At 49.5% G+C, this 12,648-nt stretch overlaps 1 pseudogene across 1 annotated transcript; it reads right to left on the reverse strand.

Annotated features, from left to right (window-relative positions):
* Positions 1 to 10,600: 10,600 nt before the first annotated feature.
* On the reverse strand, positions 10,601 to 11,793 carry LOC308617595 (small ribosomal subunit protein uS2-like; annotated as a pseudogene). Its single transcript has one exon. The product of its transcript is annotated as a small ribosomal subunit protein uS2-like (transcript).
* Between the last annotated feature and the right edge of the window lie 855 nt (positions 11,794 to 12,648).

Below are 12,648 nucleotides of genomic sequence, written 5' to 3' on the forward strand. Positions count from 1 at the left end.
TGCTACTCTGCTTTATTTCTTTTTGAAAAGCCAATATCTTTAATCGACAAAGCTGACAATGTTCATTTTCCAAAGCAAACTACAAGCAGAAAAAAAAAAAAAAAAACAAACTAAGAAGAAACGGGATTTTCCACATTTACCTTGATGGTTTATGCACATTTCTCAGTGAATCACATCAAACATTTACTAAAGATACAATATATGAACTTCATAGTGGAAGAATCTTGCAGAAAGCACCTGAACTAGGGAGCAGCAGGTGTTAGGGGACAAATGAATATCAGGTGCCTGAAGCACGCAAGACACATGATCACTTCTGTGGTATTCTGGGCAAAGCTACAAAATAAAATCATAATCTAAAACTCTCATGAAAAATGTCAGTTTTATGCAAATTGCCGTCCACATATACCTCCCATGTTCTCTGACTCTAATAGTGTATTTAAACAGTCTTCCTTATCAATATAGTTGCTACTCTCTTTTTGAATCATGTTGAGATGGTATAAACGAATAGATCAGAAGCTGTCCTCTTCATGTGCAGAATTCATTATTCACACCGAAGCTTTCAGAAGGTTCAAGGTTCTAAAGGGGCAGAGAAAGCACAGAGGGTCACTGCTGAGCTGAGCTCTCTGTTCGGTTCTAACTTGGAGGCTGCGAGGCTGTGGAGCTTAGTGGGCCGACACGTCCCTGGACCCCCATCCTGCCATCGAAGCCACGCATTGCCAGGTGCAGATGTCTCTTCAGAGACTCACTCATATTCTGAAGGCACTTTGGAAAGAAAACAGTGACAAACCATAGTTTCCCAAATCTCACAGCGGATGTGATTTGTCAAACAATGAAGCCAGCCTCTTATTCTTCACTTGTCATTTAATCAGACTTGAACTGACGTACTTTGAATACCAGGAAAAGGGGAACTTGTGCTCCCCGGTATTCCCCAAAGAGGAAGTGAAACAAACGAGCAGAACAATTCAATTCAAGAAAAAAAAAAACACCCCAAACTGCCCATAGAACTATGACTTATGTCTTCAGTTAACCAGGCTTCTAAAATAAGGATGGTACTCAGCACAGATTCTGAGAGGGCTTTTTAAGAATGGAATGAGGCAATGAGGTGTCATCCTGGGCTCCTGGGGTTCAGGGCTTGCCTTGGTTGTGGTGTTTGAAGATCACCCCTGCCAAACCTAGAGCCACGGTCCATGGTTGGAACACTGCCCATGGGCCACTGACGTTAAAGAAGCTGAGAAAAGTCCTCTTAAGCACTGCGTGTCTTGTTTGTGGCTTCGAATGATGTTGTGACTTTGCTTATTCAGTTTAATTCAAGACAGGCAAGCCGCCATTTCTACTGTTCTCAGCTCCTTCCAAAATGGGTCGCCCCTTCCATGGGCTCCTCACCTGGACAGACGCCCCTCACATGGGGAAACAGGAGTTCCTAAGTGTATGTTGGCCAGTTTCTACACATGGGCTACGATGTATGGGGGACAAGAAGGGGACAAGGAGAGGTGTCTCTTGGACACTTTCTTCTTCCCTTGATGACTCCTGAGTTTTTCTCAGGGTCACCAGGAAGGAAGGCTACTTCACCTGTTGTCACAGCGGCAGGTGAGTTGGGTAGCATCTGCACCTGTCGGCGGCCCCATCTCACTGAGGGTTGGAGTTGGTTGTGAGGGCGCAGACTGTAGGAATCTTTGCGAAAGATGCTGTCCACACGGGGCCACTGGCCAGTCATCATTATGGTCTCACGGTTACAGGCAGGGCTCAGCCGGGGCCCACGTGTACGTGAGTGCCCGGCCAGGCTGGTGGAGGAGACGCGAGACGATAGGGATGCTGGGAAGGCGGATGAGGGGCCAGGAAGCACGGCGGGCCCCTCACCCTCCTCCTCGGGGAGCCCTTCTCAACCACAGATCCAATTCAAGGGTCCCGGACCCGCTTGGGAACAAACCATATCCCTATTTTCACCACCTCCAGCCTTGGACCAAATTTGGCATCTCCTTGCACCATAGGACCAGTGCCCAGCAGCAGTGGTGGCAGAACTTCCTGCCACATGGTCCCCACGGAAACCCCAGGTCACTTCCCGCTGAGGTACACTTGCTACAGAGTTGGAGAAATTGGGTTTACCCTTTACTCCTTCAAAACGTCGGGCGGGCGTGTTAGACTCGCTGCCCGCCCTTGTTATCCAATGAGTTAAAGGAGCACATCTATTTTTTTTTCACCAAAGATAATATTTGTTTTTATTATGATTCTGTGAAAGAGGTAAGGTAATCTGATAAATTGGGACTAAGTTAGGCTAGTAGGACAATCAAGGAAAAAATATCGTTAAGAGATAGCACATCTATTTTTATACCAGAAAAGTAAACACTGTTTCGATCAGACGGTATGTGTCAGTATCACTGGCTTCCTTTGTAATCGTATGTGTTTTATTTTATGTATTTGAGAACATTCTTTTGTGAAGGGGTCCAGAGGCTCCCCCCACACGGCCACCCACATCAGGAGCCTTGGATACAGAGGACTTTTTCCTTCCCTTTGGCCTCAGCATCCAACACTGCACTCCTCCCACGGAGATTCTGGGGCTGCTTCAGCTGGAACCTGATCCCATGCTTCACGGGGAATCAGCACCAAGCTGGGCGGAGGGTGGCGTTGCCTTCCAGGCCAGGATGGCAAAGCCCCTGCGGTGGGAAGGGTCAGAGGCTCGGGCAGCATGGGGGCCGGGTGCCCGGGGAGCGGATGAAAGGCTGGTCTTGGACTTGGCATTTCTTTGGTTTCCTCTTCAAGGCTGCACTTTGAACTCAGACCCCTCCAATGCAGCTGGTCTTTCGACGGGTGTCCGGTTTCTAAATCTCCTCCACCGGGAGGTCCCTGGACAACCAAGGGGGTCAGTGAGATGAATGGAAGTTTTTTTTTCCTTTAACTTTATTTGAAAAAGAGCTATTTTGTTATGAAAGTATTAATGTTTGTTCACTGTAGAAAACAGATCAATTAAAAGGAAAAATGTCAACATTGCTTTCTGTCAAATACTCTGCCCAGGATGTGGGGTTGATCATTCCATCTTACCCACACTGCTTGTGACCTGCTTTTCTTCTTGCTTAGCACTGTATTATGAACATCTTCCCACGTTAAAATGTTTTGCTATGCTACTATTCCTTCAATACGACTTACTTTGTCAATATGGAATTAATTTTTATCCCCGATGTATTTGTTCAACGTCCTGGTGTTAGCACAGTGATTTTTTTACTATTAGAAATGATACCCACCTTGTGTCCATGAATCAGTATTTGTTTAGCTCAGGAGTAGGTCTGTTTTTTTGGGTCTCAATCTATAAAAGAGGCTTTTGTTTCTTTCTGGCAATACTGTGAGACATAGAATTAAAATCAAAATTGAACCTTCCAAGTAACCAGCTGGGCTAGTTGCCCATTCATGAACAGTTTCAGCCCAAACTCACGAACTCTCTCTGCGGCCCGGGAACCAGTCAGATGCCAGGGGAGCTGCCCTCTGCTGGCTCCCCACTCCCCAGCCCAGGAGTGGGGAGAGCAGGGCGGGAGGTGGTCAACGTCCAGGGGCTGTGAGGGAGGAAGGGGCGGGAGAGTGTGTCATCCGAGCCATGAGTCAGCTTCCTAAAAAAGTGGGGTGAGGTGAGTGGTGTGTTGAGTACAGAAATTTCTAGAACCCAGGGGACCTGGGCCTGGATTTGTCTCTAGTCAGCACCAGACCTTGAGTCTAAGATTACCATTCGTGGCCTTTAGCTGAGCACCTCCTTTTTTTTGAGTCTGGCCTGTTTTAAGGATCAAAATAGATACTTTTGGTAAGGGTGCTTGAGAACAGCTTATTTCAGTATAAAATGTGGGGAGTTTTGTTGGGATTAAAAGAGCTAAAATCTAGTCCCTGTTGTAAGTGAACGTACCTTTTCTTTTTTTTCTTTTTTTTTTTTTTTTTGCAGTACGCGGGCCTCTCACTGTTGTGGCCTCTCCCGTTGTGGAGCACAGGCTCCGGACGCGCAGGCTTAGCGGCCATGGCTCACGGGCCCAGCCGCTCCGCGGCATGTGGGAGCCTCCCGGACCGGGGCACGAACCCGTGTCCCCTGCATCGGCAGGCGGACTCTCAACCACTGCGCCACCAGGGAAGCCTGAATGTACCTTTTCTTAATAAACACACAGTGTCACCCTTCCGGTTGCCACTGGAAGAAGCCCCTTCTGGAGGTTTCCTTGCCCCCGAACACCTGCCAAGGAGCTGGGTCACCTCCATTCTGACCTCAGGGTACCCCCTCTTTCACTCACCCTCAACCTGGGACCAAAGATCCTGAAGACAAGGCCAGGGGTCTTAGGCCGAGGCACCGGGACCTGTGGACAGCCCGAACAAATCTGTTGGTTCCCATAACTCAGGAGCCGGCCAGAGCCTGGAGGCCTCCCTCCAGTCATCCCAGAAGTCCTTGGGCCCTGTTCTCCTCCACCCTGAAAGGACCAGTGCCAGCCTCTGGGGTCTGGGCGGGTGTGTGAGCTCGGGGCCTGTTAGGTGTTGCCTTGTGTTCCCCAAAAGATATGTTGGAATCTTAACCCCTGGTACCTCAGAAGTGACGATGTGGAGACAGGTTCTTTACAGAGGTGATCAAGTTACAGTGAACTCATTAGGGTGGCCCTAATCCAATAGGACTGTGTCCTATTAAAAGGGGAAATTTGGACACAGACAAGCAGAGGGAGAAGGCCACGTGAAGAGGAAGACAGAAGTTGGGGAGATGCTTCTCAGGCCAAAGATTGTCAGCAAACCACCGGAAACTGGGGGAGGCCTGGCACAGATCCCCCCTGCTAGCCCTCAGGGGGACCCAACCCTGCCCACACCTTCACCTCGGACTTTTGGCCTCCAGAGCCTGAGTCAGTAAATTTCTGTTGTTTAAATCCCTTAGTCTGTGGGACTCTGTTTGGTAGCCAGGCACCTGCCTGCATTGACCTCCTGGGAAACCTGACTGGCTCTGCTTTCTTGACACTTCTGGTTTGCTTTCAGGCACCACTTCTTTGGAGCATCTCAAAATCCAAAGAAAAAACCCCACAAAAACCAACCAACCGCACAGCAACAGCAAAAAGCAAAGAAATGACAACTGGATACCTTCTGGGTCCAGCTCCACCGGGGAAGTGGCTGGTGAGAGAAGCTTCCTCTCCAGCTGTTAAGGCTGCTCAGCTCAGCAAAAGCTATGGGAAATTCAGCAAAGAAAGCCCGGAACTGTCACTCTGTGTGCATTGTGCTAATTAGGGGCCAGATCTCTGGTGTCCAGCATGTGGACACAGCCAAGCTTTGCTTTCAAAAGGCCTTGAGTTTTTGGCAGGTGCTCCTGACCCTGGCTGGATGTTAGTGTCACCTCGGGGGCTTTAAAAATGTGCCCCCAACAGAGCCTGACACAGACCAGTGTCATCAGAATCTCCAGGGGGGCCTGGACAGCAAAATTTTACAAAGTGGATTCTAGTGCACAGCCAGGCTTGGGGGCCACTGGCCCAGGAGCTGTGGGCGGCGCGTTCTAGATCCGGCCAACAACCTGGCCTCCCCCTGACCCCCAGCCTCTCCAGGCATCACCTTCAGTCCTGACCTGCCAGCCATTCTCAGCCTTTGCTGCACCTGACATTCACCCATGGAATCCTGTCCTGGGGCTGCTACGAGTAGCAAAGAACCACAGACTGGGTGCTCAGAACAACAGAAATGTATTCTTTCATGGTTCTGGAGGCCAAAATCAAGGTGTCTGCAGGGCTGGTTCCTTCTGCAGAGTCTGAGGAAGAATCTGTCCCAGGCTCTCCCCCAGTTCCTGGTGGCTCCCACAGTCCTTGCATCCCTTGGCTTGTGGACTCATCACTCCAATCTCTGCCTCCATCTTCATAGCCTTCGTCCTGTGTCTCTTCTTTTCTGTCTCTTATAAGGACACTAGTCATTGGATGTAAGGCCCACCCTAATGTAGGATAATCTCATCTAGAAAGCTTTACCTTAATTATATCCACAAAGGCTCTTATTCCCAACCAGGTCAAATTCTGAGGTTCCGGGGGACATATCTTCTGGTGGGCAACACCACTCAGCTCATGACACCCGGAGGGTTTTAAAAGTCCTGCTGTCCAGGCTCACCGCAAGTCAGTTACACCAGACCTGGGACCCGTACATAGACCTGGGAGTTTTCAAAGTTCCTGGTGATTCCAACATGCAGCCTTGGTTGAAAAACCCAAGGGAGTCTTGTGTTTTCAGTTGCCTTTTTAAAATTTAATTTAATTTAATGTTTTTATTTTTTAAATTTTTATTTATTTTTATTTATTCTTTTTTACATCTTTATTAGAGTATAATTGCTTTACAATGGTGTGTTAGTTTCTGCTTTACAACAAAGTGAATCAGTTATACATGTACATATGTTTCCATATCTCTTCCCTCTTGCCTTTTATACTGAAAAATCTAAACCGAGACAGGCTCAGTGAGGATCCACCTGGTGGAGGGGGTCAATGCAATTTCTAGTCTTGCTGGGTCCTTAGTTGTAGGGTGTGTGTGTGTGTGTGTGTGTGTGTGTGTGTATCCTGTTTTGGTAAATGAAACATCGTGAAAGGGCACTTGTGGGCACCCTAGCTCTGGCGTCAGCTGTCATGTGTTATTTCTGGCTTTCTTATACCTGGGCAGCCTTGGCTTTGCGAGGTGTTGTTTGTTGTCACTGGGCAGTGCCAGCTGCTTTGTAATCCGAATCTTTGGTGGTCACACGAAGGTTGGAACAAAGCGTTTCTTCAGTCCTCAACGATGTATTAATGGTTTTCTTATAAGAAACCATGAAGTCGGTTTTCTTGGGTTTGTCAGCTGGGTTTCCAAGCGAAGGCTTTTGACCCACAAAAGGGCCATTCAGTGCTCCCCTCTGTCTTAATTAATTGCAGGCCCTTGGACAGCAGACCCTGCGGCTCTGACAGCCCCGTTTGGTTTCCGTTCCACCCGAGGGCTGCATCCCCTCCTGTGGGAGCCTCACTGACACCAGACCCCCCGGGTAGCTCTTTCCCCACTGCCCCGGCTCAGACCTCAGCTGGCTCCACATGGGGCGGAACCAGAGCAAACAAGAGCCTTAGACGTCAGCTCGGGGCTTAGTTTCCAGGGCTGGCGGCCTCAGGCTTTCAATCCTGGACCTGGCTCACTTCTAGGGAAGGGAGATGAGAACCTGGTGAAGCCCCACGTGGAGAGGGCTGGCTTGTGGAATCCACATCTCTGCCCGCCCCAGAGCACAGCCCTCGGGACAGGCTTGTGCTCGCAGCCCAGCTTTGCCACGCCAAGCTGTGGGACCTGGAGCAATTTCTTAACCTCTCTGTGCTTCCTTGAACCCCCATAATGTGCTTATGACAAGGGGTGATCACGTGTGACCCTTAGCTCCCCTGCCCAGTAAAAGCTCGCTATCAATGCTGGGGCCTTATTGAAGCTGTGACTCTGCCTGAGAATTTTTTTTTTTAAGGATAATTTCAATTTATTTAGGGAAATAGAGTATGTCAGTTATCTGCTGCTGTGTAACAAACTACCACCAAATAACAACCATTTTATTTGCTTATGATTTTGTAGGTCAGCAAGTGGGCTGGGGTCATTGGGCGGTTCTGCTCTTCTTGCTGGGTCACTATCGACGCTGTGATCTTCTGGGGCATAAGCTGGGGCTGCCTGGGCTATGGAGCCTCCATTGGGATGGCTTGTCCCTGCTCCCTTTGTTCTTATCCTCCAAGAGGTAGCTTGGGCTTCTTCACATGGCAATCTCAGAGATGTGATATATACTACAAGTTCTTTTTAAGCTTTCCCTTGTGTGACATTTGCTAACATCCCATTGGCCAAAGCAAATCATGTGGCCCAACCAGGAGTTAAATAGGAGAGGGGGCCTACACGTGGATTTAAACATTGGGAGGTGTAATTCATTGGTTCCATTACTTTAACAACCCACCACAATTTACTTTGACAGAATATACTGATCTGTTTCTGGTGGATCATCTGGCTGGTCACCAAAAGCAGTAGCATCTAAGGACTTATCCCTCAAACATGTTAAAGTTCACATTTCCTGTTCCTGTTCTTGTTCATATTCTGCTTCCATCTACCTTTCTGGAGGTCACAAGTCTAAAATCAAGGTATGGGCTGGGCTGCATTTCTTCTGGAGGATTTGAGGGGAGAATCCCTTTTCCTCCCCTTGTCAGTGTCCAGATGTGCCTTCAGTTCTTGACTCACTGCCCCTCACGTCACTCTGACCTCTTGCTGCTTCGCCTTGGAGGGCACAGCTTGGTCATCAAAGATCACGTAAGGGAAATGCCATTCTTTTTTTTTTAAACATCTTTATTGGAGTATAATTGCTTCACAATGGTGTGTTACTTTCTGCTTTATAACAAAGTGAATCAGTTATACATGTACATATGTCCCCATATCCCCTCCCTCTTGCATCTCCCTCCCTCCCACCTCCCTATCCCACCCCTCTAGGTGGTCACAAAGCACCAAGCTGATCTCCCTGTGCTATATAGCTGCTTCCCACTAGCTATCTATTTTACATTTGCTAGTGTATATATGTCCCTGCCACTCTCTCACTTTGTCCCAGCTTACCCTTCCCCCTCCCCATATCCTCAAGTCCATTCTCTAGTAGGTCTCTGTCTTTATTCCCGTCTTAACCCTAGGTTCTTCATGACCTTTTTTTTTTTTTCTTAGATTCCATACATATGTGTTTGCGTACGGTATTTGTTTTTCTCTTTCTGACTTACTTCACTCTGTATGACAGACACATAGATACAATGGAATATTACTCAGTCATAAAAAGAAAGGAAATTGAGAGATTTGTAGTGAGGTGGATGGAGATGCCATTCTTTCTTTTTTTTTTTTTGCGGTACGCGGGCCTCTCGCTGTTGTGGCCTCTCGCATTGCAGAGCACAGGCTCCGGACGCGCAGGCTCAGCGGCCATGGCTCACGGGCCTAGCCGCTCCGCGGCATGTGGGATCCTCCCGGACCGGGGCGTGAACTCGTGTCCTCTGCATCGGCAGGTGGACTCTCAACGACTACGCCACCAGGGGAGCCCGGAAATGCCATTCTTTATCCGTGGTCTGGAAAGACTTGAAAGGGCTGCAGTCGATCACGTCCAGCTCCTTCCTCCTTCTCCCGGGCACTGCAGCTTTCTTCTCTGGACACCTTTCCAATGCCCGAGGCTCCTCTCTGAAATGCTCTCCCAGTTCTTGATTCCCAAACTCCGATGCCTCCCACAGTAGGACCCCTGCCTGGGTGGGTGCAGGAAGGGGAGACACCGGGTGTGTGAAGCCAGACTCTTCCAGGGAGAAGCAGGTCCCCTCTGGTTAACAGTTATATTAATATTATTAATAGGCCGTGAGGCTGGGACTTGAACCCAGGTCTGTGGAGGCCCAAGCCCTTGTTACGTTGTCAACAGGAGCACGTGTGGGGGCTTGTGTGAAGTCCCTCGGAGCCAGGTTGACCGTGAGGCATGATTTTCAGGGGGTGGTGCTGTTTTCCTGTCTTTATAAAGGACCCAAAGCTCACCCACAGGCCTCAGGTCAAATGCCCTGTTGATCTGGAACCATCCTAAGGTGCGTGTAAATCTAGAGCTCTTCGTTCAGCAAGAGTGACATAGATTTCTTGCCTTTCGTGATGAGGATTTTACTGTCATCAGCAGATCTTTACTGAGCACCTAGGCAATGACTTTCTTGGGTGCTGAACAATTTGAGGGAAGGAAAAGAAAAACAGTATATGAATATCGGGCCTGCTTTCACAGACTGGTATTTTCAGTGGGGAAATAAAACAGAAGTCCAAGAGCCCCAGAAGTGCCCAGTGCTGAGGGCAAGTGAGTCTCCATGAGTGGAGAATGGACAGGTCAGTGAGGGCTGGAAAGGGCCAGAGGAGATTCATGGACGAGGAGGGCTTGAGCAGGGCTTCAAAGCACAAGGGACAGGTGGGTGCAGGACGGGAGGGGTGGTGGCAAAGGCTGGGAGGCTCCATGTGTCACGTGATTCCCAGGGGATGAGCAGAATTGCAGCAGGAATGCAAAGTCCAAGTCAATTCAATGGGGACCATATAGGGTTCCCTGTTTTGTTCAGAGCTATCCCTAGAACTGGCCCTGAGTGTGCATTTGGGAGCTGGGGATATTTGTCCTATTCTTCAAACAAGTAGGGAAAGCACATTCCACACTGGACTTTGCACTCCTGGGACTCTGGAAATGCATAAGGCTCTGGTCAGGTTTTAGGGCTGACCTGGTGCAAGATAGACCAAACCAGAACCTTCGAGAGGTTGCCACAGCCGTAGGCAGGCAGCTCTCTCCCTTCACAACAATGTCTCCTCTGCAGACACAGCTGCCCTGGGAGCTGGGAGGCGCAGACAGCTCCCTCTGGAGCAGCCAAGACTGGGACACGTCCATGCCCTTGGGAGCTCACAGTCTCCCCTGAGATTCTTACACTTCAGCTGCATCAGAATCACCTGGAAGGTGGGGCCCCACCCCCAGAGTTTCTGATTCAGCCGGTCTGGGGTGGGGCCTGAGAACCTGCATGTCTAACAAGTTCCCAGGTGATGCTGATGCTGCTTGCCTGGGGACAACACTTTGAGAACCACACGTCTAAGATGGGGTCCCAAACTTCAGATGCCTGAGAGTCATCTGGGCTTAGTTTCTGGAGATTTCGACTTCACTAAGTCTGTCATGTATTGGGGTAGATGCATGCATTTTTTTTTCTTTTTTTTTTTTTTTTTTGGAAACTGTTTATTTTCCGTCAACCTATTTCTGTTTTAAGAGTTTGTGGAAGAACAGTTTAAGACCACTCAGTGGCTGTTCCTACCCACTCAGGGGCCTGAACAGTGGGAGCTGCAGACCAGTCTTCAGTGGCAGGCTAAGCACTCCAGTCTTCAGTTGGGACCTGCTGAATAGGCACGGGGGCACCTGCACACCTTTGGACCAGTCCACCACCTCCGGCTGAGGAGCAGGGAACTCAGGAGCTGGAGTCATCCATTCACCCTGAAATTCCTTCTTGGCCACAGCCTTCTCAGCTGCCGCCTGCTCTTCCTTTTCAATCTCTTCAGGATCTCTGTAGAAGAAGAGATCAGGCATGACCTCCCATAGGTGCTCATGGGAGATGGTGCCACGCATGCGCTGAACTTCCCGGGCAAGCATCCACCACATCAGACCCACTGAGTGAGCTCCCTTGTTGTTGCACGGGATGGCAATGTCCACATAGCACAGAGGAGAGTCTGTGTTACACAGAGCAGTGGTAGACAGGTTAATGTAAGAGGCCTCTGGGAGAGGCAGGTGGTCAGCCCTGGGATCAGTAACCACCGGAAGTCTTGGCTCCCTGAAGGATCTGGTTAGTGAAGTTTCCAGGAGTGAAGCGGCCAGCAACAGGAGTGGCTCCAGCGGCAGCAGCAAACTTCAGCCCAGCGCACTGGCCAGTATTCCTGGAGGATAGGACACGGACATCAGCTGGGTTTTCAATGGCAACAGTGGCACGAGCTGCCAACAGAAGCTTCTTCCAGGTTCTCTTCAGATTTATGATGTAGATGCCCTCACTTTTCCTTCTGTAGATGTGCTGTTCCATTTGGAAGTCAAGGTTGGTGCCACCTAAGTGGTTCCTGCTGCAAGGAATTTGAGGACATCCTCCTGCTTCATTTGCAGGACATCAAGGGCCCCGGACATTGTGAAAGTTTCCCTTTAAGTTATGACGGGAATCCAGAACAAAGCCGTATGGACCCTTATCTGGCGTGGAAAGAAGGTGCATGCATTTTGACAATGTTCCTGGGGATTCTGATATTTGTGAGCCACCGGCATACGGACGGGGGTGCTTGTTGCTGCAGCTCCCCAGGTCCTGCCACTGGCGAGCTGGATTCTGGAGCTCTGGGGCAGGGTCCAAACCTGCATTTTAAAAAAATTTATTTAAATTTATTTTTATTCTTATTTTTTTAAACATCTTTATTGGAGTGTAATTGCTTTACAATGGTGTGTTAGTTTCTGCTTTATAACAAAGTGAATCAGCTGTATGTATACATACATCCCCATATCTCCTCCCTCTTGTGTCTCCCTCCCACCCTCCCTACCCCACTTCTCTAGGTCAAACCTGCATCTTTAACAAGCATGCCTATGCCTCTTACAAAGGGCCAGATGACACTGGCCAGGTGGGGGAGAAAGAGTGGGAGTGGGAGCTCCTACTTCACCAGGGAGGAAGCATCTGTTGTCCCTTTGTCAAGCCTTGGTTGTCTCCCACCTCCCACTGCCAGCCCCCCTCCCCCACCCCCCCGCCCAATGGCAGCAGTGCAGCCACTAGTGTGGGTCCAGGAGGTGCCCATTGTCCATCCTGTTATGCTTGGCACTTAGTAAGTTGCCCACACCCTTTGGTATTCTCAACTGTGGAAATGCCCAGCAGCTGTGAGGAAAATTTCGACCTGGCTCAAGCTCATCAGGGCTGGGTCCTGGACCTCCCAGTGTTCCCTGCCCCCCAACTTCAGTTGCTGTTGACTGTTTCCTCAGTAAGAGGCTCGGCGAGCCCATTTGCAGCATTTTGAATCCTTACCTCCAATCTGCAAGAAAACAGAGATGTTATCCAATGGCTGATGATATGCAGATGCTCATGCACATATGTGCTCCTGGCTTCTCTCTCATCTTTCTTGTGCAAGGCTTATGCAACCTAGCGGACTGAGTGACCTCCCCACCCCCCGTGCCCCACCCCAGCACTCAGG

The sequence above is a fragment of the Mesoplodon bidens genome (genome assembly GCF_964165515.1).
Source record: "Mesoplodon bidens genome assembly, chromosome: 5".
Classification (NCBI taxonomy): domain Eukaryota; kingdom Metazoa; phylum Chordata; class Mammalia; order Artiodactyla; family Ziphiidae; genus Mesoplodon; species Mesoplodon bidens.